Source organism: Aegilops tauschii, chromosome 6, assembly GCF_002575655.3.
Source record: "Aegilops tauschii subsp. strangulata cultivar AL8/78 chromosome 6, Aet v6.0, whole genome shotgun sequence".
NCBI lineage: Eukaryota > Viridiplantae > Streptophyta > Magnoliopsida > Poales > Poaceae > Aegilops > Aegilops tauschii.
The window spans coordinates 2,900,093-2,919,726 of NC_053040.3; the positions used below are offsets into that span (position 1 = coordinate 2,900,093).

The 19,634-nt window shown below is 43.3% G+C and overlaps 2 long non-coding RNA genes and 1 pseudogene across 2 annotated transcripts; all 3 read left to right on the top strand.

The window, feature by feature from the left end:
• Positions 1–723, top strand: LOC120967268 (uncharacterized). Its single transcript, XR_005761086.2, has 2 exons — positions 1–144; positions 336–723. It is a non-coding gene; the product is annotated as an uncharacterized lncRNA (long non-coding RNA).
• Positions 724–8,035: 7,312 nt separating this feature from the next.
• LOC141025429 (uncharacterized) lies at positions 8,036–13,703 on the top strand (annotated as a pseudogene).
• A 5,128-nt stretch (positions 13,704–18,831) lies between these two features.
• Positions 18,832–19,634, top strand: LOC120967269 (uncharacterized). Its single transcript, XR_005761087.3, has 2 exons — positions 18,832–19,055; positions 19,247–19,634. It is a non-coding gene; the product is annotated as an uncharacterized lncRNA (long non-coding RNA).

The window sequence follows — 19,634 nt, forward strand, 5'->3', positions numbered from 1 at the left end:
ATTTCTCATCGTCAACCAAAGTGATCGAGTGCCCGCCCAGCTAGTGTTGCATCAGGTGGGGCATGGACAAGTACACGATTCGCATCCTTGCAATAGCAGCCCTAGTCTGTCTACATCTCGTATGCTCTGCTACTGTTGCTCAATGTAAGGCAGCTAGCACACCAATACTTCTGTATCTGCACAACGCTTAATTTTCTTCACTTGTCCATTTTGTATAGCTAGTGAATGCCTTTCTATTTTGCTTCTTGTCTAATCTGTTGCGTCCTTTATTTATATTTGTCTAAAATAATTGCATAACGATGATTGTTTGTTCGTTATTATTCCATATTGTACAGGCCGAATCATGGCTGACACGGATAGCAAGAAGATCGTTATACCGCACGGGCTATGTGTTGATGTAGGTCCTAACAATTGTGGGGACGGTGGTTGCTTCCATTGTTTGGTAAATAGTGTCTTCTACCGCACCATGGATGAGTGCAAGAGAAAGTGTAACACATCCTCGTCTTTACAAGACATGCTAGTGGCCATGAGCGCCCATGACTAGCTAGTCCCCTCGTCCTCCTTTACTCGCTCCTTAAATTTCCAGCCTAGCTAGTCAAATTGGCTTACATATGTTCAAGATTGTCCCAAGAAATAATGTCTGATGTGTGAAAATACAGTTCTGCGATAAGAGGAATATATACTCCGGCAGTTAATTGTTGCTGAGTATTTTGGTTTGGCAAATTGCATTTGAACTTTTACTAGCAATTGTTGGGAGAGCGACGAAATGACTCCCAAGCGCAGATGCTTTAGAAATCTGAGTGGTACAACTTAGCTTGGGATCTGTGCCAGTTAACTTTTTGCTACATATACGTTTTAGAATACAGAGGTGAACACGTCTACAGGTGGTCCATAATGTACCGATGTACAAAGTCACCGCACCTCCTCTCTTCAAGTCCATGGATCACTCGCGTACAAAAAAGTCCATCGATCTCTCTGTCCTATGGCTATGGAGGATGACCAGGGGAGGCCGCCCCTGTCCAAGATCCGGCGACGGTGAGTTCTTCTACCCTGTCATGAGGGTTCGCATCTACACTGGCTCTCATGAGCCGTCCTATTCTTGTCTTCCCCAAGCTCCCATTCCCAAACCAGCACTCGGCCGGCCTTGGCGACGCCGTCTTCATCCACTCTGGTGCTGCGCGCACCCATGTTCTCCGATGACCCCCGCTAGGGCACAGATTTTCTTAGCCGTTTTCTAGTTGCAAGCGACTGATAATCCAGAGGATGTCATCAGAAAGCTATCTTCTTCCAGAACCATGCTCGCAGAATATATTTGGATGAACTGGAAGGATCCTTACGCGAAGAAATTCTTGTACAAAGAGTTCCTAGAATTCTTCCGGTGGATTAAGAATAAAAAGGCGTCAAAGAAGAAAGCAAAGGGGACAAGTTGGTAGAAATTCTGTATGCCAACCTAGCTGAAGGTGAGAGATACTTCTTGAGAGTCCTCCTAGTCATGTTAGAGGTGTGCCTTAATATGACGATTTGAAAATTGTACATGGAAAGCTCTCCTTGACCTTTAGACAATTCCCTTGATGGATATTGCCTCACTGAGGTTGCTACTTTCCAGATGCCTTGTTCTCTAAGAAGGCTTTTTGCGACTATTTTAGTGTTCCGCGAGGCGATTAACATCAGAGAATGTTGGGTGAAACGTCTAGAGTCAATGCTCGAGGATTGCTGTCGTAGCCATCCGAACCAGACCACATTGGGAAACTGATGGTGCTTAGATACATCCAACATATTGCTCACTAGATGGGGAAGGATATCAAAACTTATGGCCTTCCAGAGGTGATGGAAATAGATGGTGATTGTTCTAGCGACCACTTGAGAGAGGTATGGAAGGAGCTGTCATTCGGTGTTGACTACGAGCCTCTTGATATGTTTACATCTTTGAACATCGAGCAACATGCTGGATTTGATGAAACATAGGATCACATGGTCAATAATAGGAGCCAAATTTTCTCGACGGTCTAAGTGGCACGGGGAAACTTATCTGTATAAGTGTTATGGGGCCAAGCCCTTGCTAGTGATCTTTTCACTGTTGGAGGAGGGGAAAGGAGAAATCAAGGGGAAAAACACAAAGAGGAAACACTCAGGACAAAGATCCAATCACGCATCCACTAAATCCACATACACATATGAAGATCCAAGATCCAAATCCAACAAACGTAGGACAAATAAGTAGCTAGTTCATCCCAATCTCAAGGAGAGACGGGCCTTGTATCCAAGATGAATCTTCCCTTAGACTGGCCTTGAATCCTAAAGGATCTTCTCACATGGAGGCCTTGATGGGTAGATAGGAGAAAATATCTCAAGATCTCATAATATGATTTGCTAACCCTAGTTCGTCCAAGTGAAGGGGTGTTTATATTCTAGGGGTAGAGAGGGGGATACATGGGTCAAAACCTGAGTGTCTGTGCACATGCAGTGTTGGACGTCTGACGATTGTTGGCTGTCCGGAGGGCTCCGGACTTTCGACGATTTGGCCCTGGACGAATAGCGTCGGGTTTTCCGAGGACGATGGTCGTCCAAGGGCTTGGGGAGGACCGGGTGTCTGGTGGTCGTCGGAATTCCAATGTTTTGCTTCTGCACTCCGATGATCGGATTTGCGGAGATGGCCGGTCGTTCGGGCATTGGAGTGTGTCGGACGTCCGTTGTGCTATTGGTTGTCCGCCCTTTGTAGAGTTCCTCGGTTGCGGTCTTTTTGGCTAGAGGTTCTGCTTCATGTAGGAAGTCTGGTGTGCCGTCGGACGTTTGGATCCTGTAGCGAGCCGGCAGCTCCTCCTCTTGCTTCTCGCACCCTGTTTCCTAGTCGTCTTGTACATAGCTCATAGCTTCTCCATGGCTTCCTGATGGGTGATATTTTTACACTCATTTCACCTTTGTTGAAATCGAGATATTTCAATTAAAAAGAGATATCCGCTCCGATATTGGTACAAATGACTAATAAATGCAAAGGATTACACAAACCATCTCTTTGATGTGTTTCCACAGGAAATGGGCTAAAAAGGGAAGAAGTCACGTGTCGAAATGGAATGGAAGGAGAATGGAGGAAGAAGGAATCAACAGGAGGCGTCTGCGCGAAGATAGCACAAAAGTCGGCGTTCCATAGCGCCCGTATGATGGCCCGTATGGCATGAATTCTGAGGCAGATCGTCCACCTAAGCAACTTTGGTGAAAGGGACCCGTCGAAATGTCAACAGAGAGACGAGCACAAAAGCCAGAACCTTTTCATCATCATCATCATCCTCATCCGCAAACCTAGCCGCCGCCATCTCCATAGCCATCTCCACCACCACCATAGTGCTCATCCATCCCATTCATACTTGTAATCGTCAATCGCACAAGGCATCCATTGTAAGACATATTGCAATCAATCAATCTCAAGATGTGTTCTTCAATCAATCTCAAGATGTGTTCTTCAATGTTCCATATTGCAAAGCCTAGCCGCCGCCTTCCATAAGTATGCTCAGGTCACCTTGTCTCTTTCTTTATGTTTTTGCGAGGCTTCAAAGCACAAAACATATAAAAATGTCATATCATAATAAGCTGAAAACATTTATCGATCATGACATGTAGATCCTTTTGAGACCTTTTCTACCAACTCAATGCTCAACTGTAACAAAATCATATCAGCAAGAATGTTCTGACCTACGTGTGTATCAGCTTTTGCCAATGCCACATCTTTTTTAACAATATGTGTAAATTAAAATTAATATACATGAGTGAGGCTAAAAAAGTGTCAAGGTCACACAAACATAGTTTCACAAACAAGTCACATATACTTGTCGATATATGTCGGTGATATTGTTCAAGGACTATATAAACTAGAGAATGCCCGACGCGTTGCTGCGGAAATTGATTGCAATATATTTCAGTGATTTGATTGTATGAAGCTTACATTATTGAATTAATAATATATGAACTAAAGATAAAAATAAATATTACATATAATTATTGTGTAGTCAGAAAATATTTTGAACATAAATGGCATAAGGTAATGAAAAACCTTTTTCATGCATATTGAGTGGACCTTTCATGAGGTGGCATGTGTGGTTAGGTGAAAGGTGTGCATGAGATCAACTAATAATGAAAAGCTTTTATCATGCATGTAGTGGTGGGTCTTTGGTGAGGTGGCATGTGTGCATGTTGAGATAAATAGGATAGTGGGGATCAACTTCTTATGTATATAGGATAACTTAATGAATACATTGTAAATATAAGAGTCAATTACACAAAAGGTGGCTGAACTTGGCGAGAAAAGTCAGTTTGGTGCTAAAACTTGCGGCACACATTGAACTGATGAAAGAACTTGGCTTGGGCGTGCATATACGGTGCAAATCGTGTTTGTATACAAACACATTGGTGACTAGGCGCACCCGCATAGCGTGGGACCCACAGTCAGTGACCGGAAACGTTGGTGAGGGCGTGTGGCCTGCTTTTTTTTTGCAAAGAAAAAACCCTGGTATTATTTTTTTGCCACGAAAATCCCCTTGAATTTTCCTTTCTTAAAGAAAGCTCTTAAGGTTGGTTTCTATGACAGTTGGGGCCCACCCGTCAAGAAACAGTAGAAGCAGAAATCTACATGCAGCTAAAAAGAATGCCAGCCACGCTAGTTCGAACGAACAAACTATCGCTAAAAGACAGCAACGCTAGCCACCCCACGAAGTCAAGCTGATTGTATGCATAGGATAGCTATATGTAATGGCCTATAGGCGAACACGCACATGAGGCTTAAATGAGCTAAAGCCACCTCGACCAATTTTTAACATGATAGTTTGTTAAATTCGTACCCAAAAAACCCTACTATTTTAATTCATAATTATTATTTAGCTATGTAAATATTCTTTTCCAAATAATAAATTAATATTTTCTAGAATTACTTGAAAATTATTTTAAATAATAATATTTCTTGTAAGGGAAATACATGTTGTTTTTGTGAATGCATGAATATACCCTAATATTCATTAATACATGAATATTTTGATGAATACATAATAATAAATTATAATTCACTAACATTATCTTAGTTCTGTAAACATTGCCAAATAATATATGAATATTTTTAGGATTACATGTAGATTGTTTAAATAAGAATACTTTATTTGTATGTATATTAATTTTAATTTACATATATTGAAATAATATGTGAATATTTATAAATATTTTTTTGTATGTATATGACTTATTATTTTAAATTATAATATACTTATTTTAACTAAATTATAAGTATATTTATAATTTACATGAACATATTTTTAGAATTACATGATTTTTTATAGAATTCTAAGAAATGTAAAAAATAAACATGTGAAAAATAGGCGGCGGTTACTGCAACCCATTAAAGCTTACATGTGTGGTTGGTTCTAGGCCATTAGGACTTGCTGGCCCAGTTCTTTCGGCCGATTCTCCCAGAATCTTGAGAATCTACCCTCCACCCAGCTACTCCCAGAATCTTGCATCCATATTTTTTTGATAATCCTAGTTTTTTACATCCTAACTAGGTAAGATTGTAAAAAATACTCCTCCTGTCCCAAAATAAGTGTCACAACTTTGTACTAACATTAGTACAAAGTTGTACTAAAGTTCAGACACTTATTTTGAGACGGAGAGAGTATATGGGTTCAAAATTCTGGGAGAAGCTGGAGCAAGCCTCGATTCTCAAGATTCTAAGAGAATCGGCCAAAAGAACTGGGCCGCTATCTGATATGATGTCAACTGGTAGTTGGTCTGTTGGCTAGCCTTATTGGACCGGTAGCATGAGTTCGTGGGTTCGAACGGCAACAACGCAAGTTTTTCCATGTTTGTTTGTTGTTTGACGTTCTGTGGTTTTTTAAAGAAAAAACAAATTCTAAGAAATGTAAAAAATAAACATGTGAAAAATAGGCGGCGGTTACTGCAACCCATTAAAGCTTAGTGTGTGGTTGGTTCTAGGCCATTAGGACTTGCTGGCCCAGTTCTTTCGGCCGATTCTCCCAGAATCTTAAGAATCGACCCTCCACCCAGCTACTCCCAGAATCTTGCATCCATATTTTTTTGATAATCCTAGTTGTTTACATCCTAACTAGGTAAGATTGTAAAAAATACTCCTCCCGCCCAAAATAAGTGTCACAACTTTGTACTAACATTAGTACAAAGTTGTACTAAAGTTCAGACACTTATTTTGGGACGGAGAGAGTATATGGGTTCAAAATTCTGGGAGAAGCTGGGGCAAGCCTCGATTCTCAAGATTCTAAGAGAATTGGCTAAAAGAACTGGGCCGCTATCTGATATGATGTCAATTGGTAGTTGGTCCGTTGGCTAGCCTTACTGGACCGGAAGCATGAGTTCGTGGGTTCCAACGGCAACAACGCAAGTTTTTTCATGTTTGTTTGTTGTTTGACGTTCTGTGGTTTTTTAAAGAAAAAACAAATTCGAGGTCTTTTTCATGAGAAAATAAAATTTCAGATTTTTTTTTTGCAAAAAACCATGGCACAAGACCTCACCGTGCCATCCAGCCAGTGACAGTGGGTCCCCCCGCCACGCTGGCATGCCCTGTCAGCACCTTGTGTGTACACAAATGTGATTAGCGGTGTAGATGTACGTCCAAACCAAGTTTTGTCACCGGTTCAATGTATGCCACACGTTTTAGCAACAAACTGACTTTTCATGCCAAGTGCAGGCACTTGTGATGTAATTGACTCGAAAAATAATCATCACAGATTGCTTCTATGGCATATTTCCAACAATATTCGCATGTTGAGAGATATACGTTAGTCGAGATCATAGTGTTGTGGTGTGAATTTGTTACTATTATTTCAGTGGGATTTGATTGTACAAAACATTAATAGGTGGAAGAGAGAGTGGGGGAGGGGAATTTGGGGGTGCATGGACGCGTTCAAGACAAGACAAATAGGTGATGGGGGCTCGTTCACGGTATGAACGACCGGACCGAACGATTCTCCATGCTGAGATGGCAGGGGGATGTGCCCTAAGATTCGTGCATCATAACCAATGCTCCTCAGGTCGCTCGCATGAAAGACACAAAAAATTAACGTCAGATATATAGCATTTGGGAATATAAAAATAGTAGATAAATCCAACATTCCTAACTCGCATACGTATTTTGCCACTAAAATTTTGAAACCTGTATAAAAGGGAAGAAAATTAATGTTCCTTAATCTATGCTTTTAATGAGGGTTCATACTATGAGAAGATATTAAACAGTTCCAATTTATTGCTTGATGTTAACTGCAAGGGATAGGGATGACTGGCTCTCTATTCTCTCAAATCTCTCTCTATATATATACGATCGAGTCATGAGTTGATTGGTAGCAAAATATTTCTCATCGACAGCCAAGTGATTGAGTGCTTGGCTAGCTAGTGTTGTATCGAGTGGGGGTATGGGCAAGCACACGATTCGCATGCTTGCACTAGCAGCCCTAGTGTCTCTACATCTCGTATGCTCTGCCAGTGTTGCTCAATGTAAGGCATCCAACACATTAATATTTCTGTATCTGCACAATGCTTAGTCTTTGTTCACTGGTTAATGTACTTAGTATAGTTAGTAAGGCCTTTCTCTTTTGCTTCTTGTCTAATCTACTGCGTCGTTTATTTATACTACTCTAAACTAGTTAATCTACTGTATCTCAGGGGGGCGGCTCGGGTGACCTAACCTCGCCGCCGCCGCCACCCCCTCCTGCTCCCTCCCCCTCGCCGCTGTCGGGCGTCCCCGCCGGGCAAAGCCCGTGCGGCTGCCGGCGGCGGCGGGCCTTTTCTCTCCCGTCACGCATGGAGGCCAGCCCTGGACGGCGCGTCGTGCGTCGCGGAGCTGCACGCCGGCGTGGATCTGGCCCTCCGGCCTCTTCTACGGCGTGGTGGCGCTGGATGCTAGGGCGGCGGCCCCAGGGAGCGGCGCCCCCCTCCTCTCTTCCTCGCGGTGGAGGAGCGGCGGCTGACCGTTTTGGCGGCGGATCGGGGCATTTCTGCTCAGATCTGGTGGGCGCGCGCCGTCGGCGGGATGCGGTGGTGCTGGCCGTCCTGGGCCGCGTGGGTGGCAGGGCGGCTGCGCGTGGTGGAGGCCCCGGCGCCTCTGGCCCTTGGCGGCATGGAGGGCCTGGTGGTTGGGTCGGCGGGCATGGAGGGCCTGGTGGTTGGGCCTGGTGGTTTGCCCTCCGGACAGATCTGATCTGGCCGGTGCGACCTCAATGTGCGGCGGCTCAGGTCGGCGGCGACCCGTGCACACGATGCTTGATGGAGGTTCCTTCAGCGGATCCTAGTGAAAACCTAGTTCTCGGCTTGATGCCAAGACAGGCGTTGGCGGCACTCTTTTGTGTCATTACCTTCTTGAAGGCCTCGCCATGGAGAAGCTCCAGACCTCTATCTGCTACCTCCGGGGGAAACCCTAGATCAGTAGATCAGATGACGACGGCGCGTTGGTGTCGTTTCCGAAGGTAGTCCGGAGTTCCGGATGAGATCGGGGACATGACGAGGAGTCTCGAAATGGTCGAGACGTAAAGATCGATATATTGGATGACTATATTCGAACATCGGAATGGTTCCGAGTGATTCGGGTATTTTTCGGAGTACCGGAGAGTTACGGGAATTCGCCGGGAGTATATGGGCCTTATTGGGCTTTAGGGGAAAGAGAGAGGAGAGGTTGGGCGCCCCCCAAGGCCTAGTCCGAATTGGACAAGGGGGAGGGGCTGCGCCCCCTCCTTCCTTCTCTTCTCTCTCCCCTTTCCTTGACTCCTACTCCTACTACTTGGAGGGGGGGGGGGAATCCTACTCCCGGTGGGAGTAGGACTCCTCCTAGGCCGCGCCATAAAAAGGGCCGGCCCTCCCCCTCCTCCACTCCTTTATATACGGGGAGGGGGGCACCGCTTGGAGAGACAACAATTGATCATTGATCTTTTAGCCGTGTGCGGTGCCCCCCTCCACCATAGTCCACCTCGATAATATCGTAGCGGTGCTTAGGCGAAGCCCTGCGTCGGTAGAACATCATCATCGTCACCACGCCGTCACGCTGACGAAACTCTCCCTCAACACTCGGCTGGATCAGAGTTCGAGGGACGTCATCGGGCTGAACGTGTGCTACACTCGGAGGTGCCGTGCGTTCGGTACTTGATCGGTCGGATCGTGAAGACGTACGACTACATCAACCGCTTTGTGCTAACGCTTCCGCTTTTGGTCTACGAGGGTACGTGGACAACACTCTCCCCTCTCATTGCTATGCATCACCATGATCTTGCGTGTGCGTAGGAATTTTTTTGAAATTAATACGTTCCCCAACAGTGGCATCCGAGCCTGGTTTTATGCGTAGATGTCATATGCACGAGTAGAACACAAGTGAGTTGTGGGCGATACAAGTCATACTGCTTAGCAGCATGTTATACTTTGGTTCGGCGGTATTGTTGGATGAAGCGGCCTGGACCGACATTACGCGCACTCTTACGCGAGACTGGTTCTACCGATGTGCTTTGCACACAGGTGGCTGGCGGGTGTCAGTTTCTCCAACTTTAGTTGAACCGAGTGTGGCTACGACCGGTCCTTGCGAAGGTTAAAATAGCACCAACTTGACAAACTATCGTTGTGGTTTTGATGCGTAGGTAAGAACGGTTCTTGCTAAGCCCGTAGCAGCCACGTAAAATTTGCAACAACAAAGTAGAGGACGTCTAACTTGTTTCTGCAGGGCATGTTGTGATGTGATATGGTCAAGACATGATGCTAAATTTTATTGTATGAGATGATCATGTTTTGTAACCGAGTTATCGGCAACTGGCAGGAGCCATATGGTTGTCGCTTTATTGTATGCAATGCAATCGCCCTGTAATGCTTTACTTTATCACTAAGCGGTAGCGATAGTCGTAGAAGTATAAGATTGGCGAGACGACAACGATGCTACGATGGAGATCTAGGTGTCGCACTGGTGACGATGGTGATCATGACGGTGCTTCGGAGATGGAGATCACAAGCACAAGATGATGATGGCCATATCATATCACTTATATTGATTGCATGTGATGTTTATATTTTATGCATCTTATCTTGCTTTGATTTACGGTAGCATTTTAAGATGATCTCTCACTAAATTATCAAAGTATAAGTGTTCTCCCTGAGTATGCACCGTTGCGAAAGTTCTTCATGCTGAGACACCACGTGATGATCGGGTGTGATAGGCTCTACGTTCAAATACAACGGGTGCAAAACAGTTGCACACGCGGAATACTCAGGTTAAACTTGACGAGCCTAGCATATAACAGATATGGCCTCAGAACACTGAGACCGAAAGATCGAGCGTGAATCATATAGTAGATATGATCAACATAAATGATGTTCACCATTGAAACTACTCCATCTCACGTGATGATCGGACATGGTTTAGTTGATATGGATCACGTGATCACTTAGAGGATTAGAGGGATGTCTATCTAAGTGGGAGTTCTTAAGTAATATGATTAAATTGAACTTTAATTTATCATGAACTTAGTCCTGGTAGTATTAGCATATCTATGTTGTAGATCAATAGCTCGTGTTTAGTTCCCCTGTTTTAATTTTGATATGTTCCTAGAGAAAAACTGAGTTGAAAGATGTTAGTAGCAATGATGCGGATTGGATCCGTGATCTGAGGATTATCCTCATTGCTGCACAGAAGAATTATGTCATTGATGCACCGCTAGGTGACAGACCTATTGCAGGAGCAGATGCAGACGTTATGAATGTTTGGCTAGCTCAATATGATGACTACTTGATAGTTTAGTGCAACATGCTAACGGCTTAGAATCGGGACTTCAAAGACGTTTTGAACGTCATGGACCATATGAGATGTTCCAGGAGTTGAAGTTAATATTTCAAGCAAATACCCGAGTTGAGAGATATGAAGTCTCCAACAAGTTCTATAGCTAAAAGATGGAGGAGAATAGCTCAAGCAGTGAGCATGTGCTCAGACTGTCTGGGTACTACAATCGCTTGAATCAAGTGGGACTTAATCTTCCAGATGAAATAGTGATTGACAAAGTTCTCTAGTCACTATCACCAAGTTAATAGAACTTCGTGATGAACTATAATATGCAAGGGATGACGAAAGTAATTCCTGAGCTCTTCGCGATGCTGAGATCGGCGAATCAAGAAAAGAGCATCAAGTGTTGATGGTTAACAAGATCACTAGTTTCAAGAAAAGGGCAAAGGGAAAGAAGGGGAACTTCAAGAAGAACGGCAAGCAAGTTGCTACTCAAGTGAAGAAGCCCAAGTTTGGACCTAAGCCTGATACTAAGTGCTTCTACTGCAAAAAGGACTGGTCACCGGAAGCGGAACTACCCCAAATAATTGGCAGATAAGAAGGATGGCAAAGTGAACAAAAGTACATTTGATATACATGTTATTGATGTGTACTTTACTAGTGTTTATAGCAACCCCTCGGTACTTGATACTGGTTCAGTTGCTAAAGAGTAGTAACTCAAAACGGGAGTTGCATAATGAACAGAAACTAGTTAAAGATGAAGTGACAATGTGTGTTGGAAGTGGTTCCAAGATTGATATGATCATCATCGCACACTCCCTATACTTTCAGGATCAGTGTTGAACCTAAATAAGTGTTATTTGGTGTTTGCGTTGAGCATGAATATGATTTGATCATGTTTATTGCAATACAGTTATTCATTTAAGTTAGAGAATAATTGTTGTTCTGTTTACATGAATAAAACCTTATATGGTTACACACCCAATGAAAATGGTTCGTTGGATCTCGATCATAGTGATACACATATTCATAATATTGAAGCCAAAAGATGCAAAGTTAATAATGATAGTGCAACTTATTTGTGGCACTGCCGTTTAGGTCATATTGGTGTTAAGCGCATGAAGAAACTCCATGCTGATGGACTTTTGGAATCACTTGATTATGAATCACTTGATGTTTGCGAACCATGCCTCATGGTCAAGATGACTAAGATTCCGTTCTCCGGAACAATGGAGCGAGCATCTGACTTATTGGAAGTAATACATACTGATGTATGCTGTCCGATGAGTGTTAAGGCTCACGGCAAGTATCGTTATTTTCTGACCTTCACAGATGATTTGAGCAGATATGGGTATATCTACTTGATGAAACACAAGTCTGAAACATTTGAAAAGTTCAAAGAATTTCAGAGTGAAGTGGAGAATCATCATAACAAGAAAATAAAAGTATCTACGATATGATCGCAGAGGTAAAATATTTGAGTTAAGAGTTTGGCCTTCAGTTAAAACAATGTGAAATAGTTTCACTACTCACGCCACTTGGAACACCACAGTGTAATGGTGTGTCCGAATGTCATAACCGTACTTTATTAGATATGGTGCGATCTATGATGTCTCTTACCGATCTACCACTATCGTTTTGGGGTTATGCATTAGAGACAGCTACATTCACGTTAAATAGGGCACCATCTAAATCCGTTGAGACGACACCGTATGAACTATGGTTTGGCAAGAAACCTAAGCTGTCGTTTCTTAAAGTTTGAGGTTGCAATGTGAAAAAGTTTCAACCTGATAAGCTCAAACCCAAATCGGAGAAATGTGTCTTCATAGAATACCCAAAGGAGACAGTTGGGTACACCTTCTATCACAGATCCGAAGGCAAGATAATCGTTGCTAAGAATGGATCCTTTCTAGAGAAGGAGTTTCTCTCGAAAGAAGTGAGTGGGAGGAAAGTAGAACTTGATGAGGTAACTGTACCTGCCCCCTCATTGGAAAGTAGTTCATGACAGAAATCTGTTCCTGTGACTCCTACACCAATTAGTGAGGAAGCTAATGATGATGATCATGTAACTTCAGATCAAGCTACTACCGAACCTCGTAGGTCAACCAGAGTGAGATCCGCACCAGAGTGGTACGGTAATCCTATTCTGGAGGTCATGTTACTTGACCATGACGAACCAACGAACTATGAGGAAGCGATGATGAGCCCAGATTCCGCGAAATGGTTTGAGGCCATGAAATCTGAGATGGGATCCATGTATGAGAACAAAGTATGGACTTTGATTGACTTTCCCAAATGATCGGCGAGCCATTGAGATTAAATGGATCTTCAGGAGGAAGACGGACGCTGATAGTAGTGTTACTATCTACAAAGCTAGAATTGTCGCAAAAGGTTTTCGACAAGTTCAAGGTGTTGACTACGATGAGAGTTTCTCACTCGTATCTATGCTTAAGTCTGTCCGAATCATGTTAGCAATTGCCGCATTTTATGAAATCTGGCAAATGGATAAACAAAACTGCATTCCTTAATGGAGTTATTAAAGAAGAGTTGTATATGATGCAACCAGAAGGTTTTGTCGATAGTAAAGGTGTTAACAAAATGTGCAAGCTCCAGCGATCCATCTATGGACTGGTGCAAGCATCTCGGAGTTGGAATATACGCTTTGATGAGTTGATCAAAGCATATAGTTTTATGCAGACTTGCGGTGAAGCCTGTATTTACAAGAAAGTGAGTGGGAGCACTACAACATTTCTGATAAGTATATGTGAATTGATCGGAAATAATGTAGAATTATTCTGCAAAGCATAAAGAAGTGTTTGAAAGGAGTTTTTCAAAGAAAGACCACGGTGAAGCTGCTTACATATTGAGCATCAAGATCTATAAAGATAGATCAAGACGCTTGATAAGTTTTTTTTCAATGAGTGCATACCTTGATAAGATTTTGAAGTAGTTCAAAATGGAACAGTCAAAGAAAGAGTTCTTGCCTGTGTTACAAGGTGTGAAATTGAGTAAGACTCAAAGCCCGACCACGACAGAAGATAGAAAGAGAATGAAAGTCATTCCCTATGCCTCAGCCATAGGTTCTACAAAGTATGCCATGCTGTGTACCAGATCTATTGTATACCCTACCACCGAGTTTGGCAAGGGAGTACAATAGTGATCTAGGAGCAGATCACTGGACAGCGGTCAAAATTATCCTTAGTGGAATAAGGATATGTTTCTCGATTATGGAGGTGACAAAAGGTTCATCGTAAAGGGTTACGTCGATGCAAGTTTTTGACACTGATCCAGATGACTCTAAGTCTCAGTCTGGATACATATTGAAAGTGAGAGCTATTAGCTAGAGTAGCTCCGTGCAGAGCATTGTAGACATAGAATTTGCAAAATACTTACGGATCTGAATGTGACAGACCCGTTGACTAAAACTATCTCACAAGCAAAACATGATCACACCTTAGTACTCTTTGGGTGTTAATCACATAGCGATGTGAACTAGATTATTGACTCTAGTAAAACCTTTGGGTGTTGGTCACATGACGATGTGAACTATGGGTGTTAATCACATGGTGATGTGAATTATTGGTGTTAAATCACATGGCGATGTGAACTAGATTATTGACTCTAGTGCAAGTGGGAGACTGAAGGAAATATGCCCTAGAGGCAATAATAAAGTTATTATTTATTTCCTTATTTCATGATAAATGTTTATTATTCATGCTAGAATTGTATTAACCGGAAACATAATACATGTGTGAGTACATAGACAAACAGAGTGTCACTAGTATGCCTCTACTTGACTAGCTCGTTGATCAAAGATGGTTATGTTTCCTAGCCATAGACATGAGTTGTCATTTGATTAATGGGGTCACATCATTAGGAGAATGATGTGATTGACTTGACCCATTCCGTTAGCTTAGCACTTGATCGTTTAGTATGTTGCTATTGCTTTCTTCATGACTTATACATGTTCCTATGACTATGAGATTATGCAACTCCCGTTTACCGGAGGAACACTTTGTGTGCTACCAAACGTCACAACGTAACTGGGTGATTATAAAGGTGCTCTACAGGTGTCTCCGAAGGTACTTGTTGGGTTGGCGTATTTCGAGATTAGGATTTGTCACTCCGATTGTCGGAGAGGTATCTCTGGGCCCTCTCGGTAATGCACATCACTATAAGCCTTGCAAGCATTGTGACTAATGGGTTTGTTGCGAGATGATGTATTACGGAACGAGTAAAGAGACTTGCCGGTAATGAGATTGAACTAGGTATTGAGATATCGACGATCGAATCTCGGGCAAGTAACTTACCGATGACAAAGGGAACAACGTATGTTGTTATGCGGTCTGACCGATAAAGATCTTCGTAGAATATGTGGGAGCCAATATGAGCATCCAGGTTCCGCTATTGGTTATTGACCAGAGATGTGTCTCGGTCATGTCTACATAGTTCTCGAACCCGTAGGGTCCGCACGCTTAAAGTTTCGATGACGGTTATATTATGAGTTTATGATTTTTCATGTACCGAAGGTAGTTCGGAGTTCCGGATGAGATCGGGGACATGACGAGGAGTCTCGAAATGTTCGAGACGTAAAGATCGATATATTGGACGACTATATTCGGACATCGGAAAGGTTCCGAGTGATTCGAGTATTTTTCGGAGTACCGGAGAGTTACGGGAATTCGCCAGGGAGTATATGGGCCTTATTGGGCTTTAGGGGAAAGAGAAAGGAGAGGTTGGGCGCCCCCCAAGGCCTAGTCCGAATTGGACTAGGGGGAGGGGCTGCGCCCCTTCCTTCCTTCTCTTCTCTCTCCCCTTTCCTTGACTCCTACTCCTACTACTTGGAAAGGGGGGGATCCTACTCCCGGTGGGAGTAGGACTCCTCCTAGGGCGCGCCATAGAGAGGGCCGGCCCTCCCCCTCCTCCACTCCTTTATATACGGGGAGGGGGGCACCCCTTGGAGACACAACAATTGATCATTGATCTTTTAGCCATGTGCGGTGCCCCCCTCCACCATAGTCCACCTCGATAATATCGTAGCGGTGCTTAGGCGAAGCCCTGCGTCGGTAGAACATCATCCTCGTCACCACGCCATCGCGCTGACGAAACTCTCCCTCAACACTCGGCTGGATCGGAGTTCGAGGGACGTCATTGGGCTAAACGTGTGCTGAACTCAGAGGTGCCGTGCGTTCGGTACTTGATCGGTCGGATCGTGAAGACGTACGACTACATCAACCGCGTTGTGCTAACGCTTCCGCTTTCGTTCTACGAGGGTACATGGACAACACTCTCCCCTCTCATTGCTATGCATCACCATGATCTTGCGTGTGCATAGGAATTTTTTTGAAATTACTACGTTCCCCAACAACAATACAATACGTGCCTTGCTGCCCCTGCTGTCACTGGGAAAGGACACCGCAAGATTGAACCCAAAGCTAAGCACTTCTCCCATTGCAAGAAAGATCAATCTAGTAGGACAAACCAAACTGATAATTCGAAGAGACTTGCAAAGATAACCAATCATACATAAAAGAATTCAGAGGAGATTCAAATATTTTTCATAGATAAACTTGATCGTAAACCCACAATTCATCGGTCTCAACAAGCACACGGCAAAAGAAGATTACATCGAATAGATCTCCACGAGAATCGGGGAGAACTTTGTATTGAGATCCAAAAAGAGAGAAGAAGCCATCTAGCTAATAACTATGGACCCGAATGTCTGAGGTAAACTACTCACACATCATCGGAGAGGCTATGGTGTTGATGTAGAAGCCCTCCGTGATCAATGCCCCCTCCGGCAGGACGCCGGAAAAGGCCCCAAGATGGGATCTCACGGGTACAGAAGGTTGCGGCGGTGGAATTAGGTTTTCGTGGATGCTTCTGTTGGATTGGGGGTACGTAGGTATATATAGGAGGAAGAAGTACGTCGGTGGAGCAACGTGGGCCCCACGAGGGTGGAGGGCGCGCCCAGGGGGGTAGGCGCGCCCCTGCCTCGTGCTCTCCTGGTTGATGTCTTGACGTGGACTCCAAGTCCTCTGGATCACGTTTGTTCCGAAAATCACGTTCCCGACGGTTTCATTCCGTTTGGACTCTGTTTGATATTCTTTTTCTGCGAAACTCTGAAAGAGGCAAAAAAACAGCAATTTGGGATGGGCCTCCGGTTAATAGGTTAGTCCCAAAAATAATATAAAAGTGTATAACAAAGCCCATTAATCATCCAAAACAGAATATAATATAGCATGAAGCAATCAAAAATTATAGATACGTTGGAGACGTATCAGGAGTTTACAGTTAAATCAATGTATCTTGATGTTATCAATTCTAGCTCCATTCCTAGTTCCAAATATGTTTGGAAAGTCAAGGTTCCGTTGAAAATTAAAGTGTTTATGTGGTTTGTACATAAACAAGTCATCTTAACTAAGGACAATCTGGCAAAGCGTAACTGGACAGGACCTACTAGGTGTAGCTTATGTGATCGGGATGAAACTATCAAACACCTCTTTCTGGATTGCCTGTTGGCTAAGGTTCTATGGCGGACGGTGCACATAGCTATTAACATTACTCCTCTGAGTTCTGTCAGTTCTTTATTTGGAACGTGGCTTCACGGGATAGAGTCCAAAACAGCGAGCCACATTCGCTTAGGAGTATGTGCTTTATTGTGGGCAGTCTGGAACTGTAGAAATGATTTGGTCTTTAACACAACATCAAACATTCATTTTTTGCTGGTTATCTTCCGGGCCACTGTGATGATCCGTATGTGGTCGCTACTCACTCCGACGGAGGCTAGGGAGCATTTGGTTACTTGATCTATCCGGTGGGAGATGGTAGCACGGGATATCTTCAACCGGTTTGAATGGCGGTCATGTAATAGGATAGGCAATTAGTTTTCCTACCTTTGTTGTGTCAGCCGGTTGTGGCCTTTTTTGGCCTTTTTTATTGGCTCTTTGTGAGCTTTTCTTTACTTGTTTCGAGACTTTAAGACCTTGTTGAACCTTTTTGCTTGTATTAAAGGTGGCCGTATGCATCGTTCTGATGCAGAGGCCGGGGAGCTCCCTCTTTTCTAAAAAAAAGATTTAGCTGCTGATCGCTAATTACCATGTATTCTTTATATGATTGCTACTTGCTAAAGATTTAGCCGGTGATTGCCACTTGCCATAAGATTTAGCCGCTGATTGCCGATTGCCAGTTATTGCTAATATTGATTGCGTTGTATATTAATTTATTTGGTATGTCAATGAATAAAGCAATTAAAGCGCAGAAGAAAAGCGATGTGAGAAAAATCAGGTGGGCAAGGAAAATCGGGATTGAAAAGTACGAATGGGAGGTCGGAGAAAACATGAGACGGGAGAGGCAACCTTACGTTTCTTTTAGGTAGTATATAGATATAGATATAGATAGATATAGATATAAATACAGATATAGATATAAAGATAGAGAAGATAGAGAAGTGCCAACAGGCTTTCCCTAAAAAAAACAAAATGTTCGCTTGTCCCCCCTAGGTGGATTGGATAAACCGTTCGAACGTCACGTGTATATTGTGGTCCTAATATTTTTTTTGCGGGGATATTGTTATCCTAATATAATAATGCTATTGCTAAAATTAGTACACCGTTTTCTCAAAAGAAAAAATTGCAAAAGGTACTAGACCATACAAGGCAATAAATATTGGAGAATTAATTACAATTCAAAAATATACAAACATAGACACAGGGGATATATCCGACACTCCTAACCCGCGTGGACGAGACTTGCCTGCTCCCTTCCCATGCTCCCATCCGTGCTCCCGCATACGTGGCTTGATTTGATTGGAAGAAAATAAGGCCCGGCCCCACCCCCTGAAAATCAGGGGGGAGATGATTAGATTAGAAAAAAAAAAGGGAAAGGAACAGCCGTAGGATGAAGTGGGAGCACGGATGGGAGCATGGAGAGGGAGCAGGCAAGCCGGATCCAACCCGCGTACCTATTCTGCCACCAAAATTTCGGAACGTGTCTAAAAAAAGGAGAAAATTGATCTTACTTGATTTATGAATTTAATGAGGGTTCATATTATGGGATGATATTAAATAATTACAATTTTATTGATTGATGTTTACACGGGATATGGATGACCAGTTCTCTCTTCTCTCAATCCCTCTCTATATATTGGTAGCCAAACATTTCTCATCGTCAACCAAAGTGATCGAGTGCCCGCCCAGCTAGTGTTGCATCAGGTGGGGCATGGACAAGTACACGATTCGCATCCTTGCAATAGCAGCCCTAGTCTGTCTACATCTCGTATGCTCTGCTACTGTTGCTCAATGTAAGGCAGCTAGCACACCAATACTTCTGTATCTGCACAACGCTTAATTTTCTTCACTTGTCCATTTTGTATAGCTAGTGAATGCCTTTCTATTTTGCTTCTTGTCTAATCTGTTGCGTCCTTTATTTATATTTGTCTAAAATAATTGCATAACGATGATTGTTTGTTCGTTATTATTCCATATTGTACAGGCCGAATCATGGCTGACACGGATAGCAAGAAGATCGTTATACCGCACGGGCTATGTGTTGATGTAGGTCCTAACAATTGTGGGGACGGTGGTTGCTTCCATTGTTTGGTAAATAGTGTCTTCTACCGCACCATGGATGAGTGCAAGAGAAAGTGTAACACATCCTCGTCTTTACAAGACATGCTAGTGGCCATGAGCGCCCATGACTAGCTAGTCCCCTCGTCCTCCTTTACTCGCTCCTTAAATTTCCAGCCTAGCTAGTCAAATTGGCTTACATATGTTCAAGATTGTCCCAAGAAATAATGTCTGATGTGTGAAAATACAGTTCTGCGATAAGAGGAATATATACTCCGGCAGTTAATTGTTGCTGAGTATTTTGGTTTGGCAAA